Source organism: Salvelinus sp. IW2-2015, unplaced genomic scaffold, assembly GCF_002910315.2.
Source record: "Salvelinus sp. IW2-2015 unplaced genomic scaffold, ASM291031v2 Un_scaffold3728, whole genome shotgun sequence".
NCBI classification, from domain to species: domain Eukaryota; kingdom Metazoa; phylum Chordata; class Actinopteri; order Salmoniformes; family Salmonidae; genus Salvelinus; species Salvelinus sp. IW2-2015.
Genome location: NW_019945005.1, coordinates 7,434 through 9,927, shown reverse-complemented (window position 1 = coordinate 9,927; position 2,494 = coordinate 7,434).

Below are 2,494 nucleotides of genomic sequence, written 5' to 3'. Positions count from 1 at the left end.
CAAACAGTACGGACTAAAACCCAACACTGGAAATCCCAGTCTGCATAACAAGGCTGCTTGTTCTTGCGTCTTAGTCAGAAATCCCCTTAGTGTTGAACAGTGAGTGAAAGTTACGGTTCCCCAAGCACCTGACAGTAGGCTGACACATCTGTACTTTCAATTTGCGTAGTTTGCAAACTTCTGCTTCCAGAGTTGTTAATGTTTAACAGCTGGCTGCCTTTTTATAGTTGTTATAGTATTCTGTACTCAAGGACAACGTTTGGGAAGTAGCTAAATCAAGCAGCATGCTGACAATCATAAACAAAGCAGATTCAGAGTGGCACATTTTTTCCCAGATGTTTTTCTATTGAACAGATCGTGAGAGATGATGGCAGTGGGGAAAGAGAGAGCGAGAGGTTGTGTCAAAGGGCACTAGGCCAGATTCTAGCCTTTGCCGACATTATAGACATGTGTGCCTACACTGACAGCCAAGGCATGGATGATTGCCTATGCTGTGTTATGTTAAAGCAGGGCCCATATCAAAGGTATGAACTCAATACAGAACGCCAAGCCTGGATATTTCAAAGAGCTCCTATCTCCTAATGTGTCATAGGTTGCTCAGAACAGCGCCGACACTATAGTGCATCACCATCAAAGGCACATCAGTGCTTGGTGACACAGTGATTGGGGGGGAAAGGAGGATGGGGTCCTCCTCACATATTTTGATACAAACTGTGACAAGGAAAGCTCATTCAAAAGGAAAAAAATGGGGCCAAGATTAGTTTCTGATAGTCAAACATGCAAAATGCAACTGTAACAAGCATTTGATGAGGTCTAGCAACAACAAAAAAGAAAAGAGCAAATAGCACTCTCACAGATAACTGTTTCAACAGCTTTCTAGGATGTGATTGAATATCTAAAAGGCATATTTGATACGCTCATTTGACTGCTAAACAGATTTGGAGAGGAGAGTGCATGGGCCCCCTTTTCACAGAACCCCATGTTGCACCATCAGCATATGAATAAATGAAACTTTGCGTTGCTTGGCAACAGCTTGGTTAAAAAAGGAGTTGTGACAGTGGACTGGCATATACAGAGCAGTGTATAATGGAGTTTTGTTTACTGCTCCTATTGGTTTTCACATTATTATTGAAATGAGAGTCTGGATCCCCTCTATATAAAGACTATTAATTTAGGTCTAAACGTATTCTAGCAGCCAACGTCTATCAAGACTAGGTCCATTATTAATGGAGTAAAATTGGTTATTAAACACAAATGAGTTCCAAAACAAGGTGACACTTTGACCAATGAGAGAGCTGCAAGGTGTGTGCAGGCATTCCTTAGCATGCCTGCTGCTCCATTCTCACCACTATCACAGCTGTGATGTTGTAGCTGCTGTTTAAACATGTTCATCAGCAAATAAGCCACCTTTAGTATGACACTAGTAGGAGTCATTGGTGTCAAACATGAAGCAGAATACAACCTCTACTTCTCGATCATGTACTCCTTTGAATAGGCAATATTGGTTATTTTCCAAGGTTAAGGTTTGATTATGATTGTTTGTGTAGCATAGAAGCAAAGGCATAAAAACATTGCTAAATGTTTCATCCTATTGAATATGTTGCCTGAAGGCCAATGGTTAGAAAAACCAACCCAGTAACGGTCATTAGGGGGGGGGCTTTTGATATCATACATGATGTATCACATAACTATTTTGTGGGGCTTAGAAAGAATGTGTCTTCTTAGTGAGGCGGATTTTCTCATGCATTCACACAATAATAAACTAACAGCCTAAATCAATGATTAACCAGTCTTCACAGCAAATTTGTACAATGAAAATGTGTACAATGAAAATGTGTGCGTAAATTTAAATTAGGCAGAGTGAGGTGCACAGATTACGCAAAATCAGCAGACAAAACCAGCAGAAATCTAAACATATTAAATACTTACCCAAAATATTAAGTTAAAAAGGAAAAGTAGATATTTGACAACTGGGCTGACAAAGCTGAACTCTTTATCGTAAGTCGCCAGCGCGGCTCTTTTCCCCATGGTAAAAATCAGAATTCCCAACCGTGCGTAAATGTAGGCTATCACCTGCCTTGGTCTTTCCGCAATAGTCCAGGTATATCAACGCATTCATACGTGCGTTTAGAGCTACTTTTTATTTACGGAGTAAAGTACAGTAGCCTAAGTTGTAGGGCGAGTCACTTCTCACACTCGGTGGTGCTGGATTCCTATTACATTTCCTTATTCAGACAAGTCTAGAGAAAATAGGCTACATACACAACAGAGACACGAGCAAAAGCCTACAGCCGCAGCGCAACCTTGGGTTTGTAAAAGGGCGTCTTTCTCAGTATTGTGCGACGTGGGTCACCTGTTTCAAAGTTGCTTGTGCTACTGTGATTAATGATTGACGGATGTACCGAATGCGTAACTTTGAATTTGTTTGGTATCTGCAATGCAATCAATTACAAAACAATACAAAATAAAAACTATTAATTTGCTTTAATGAATT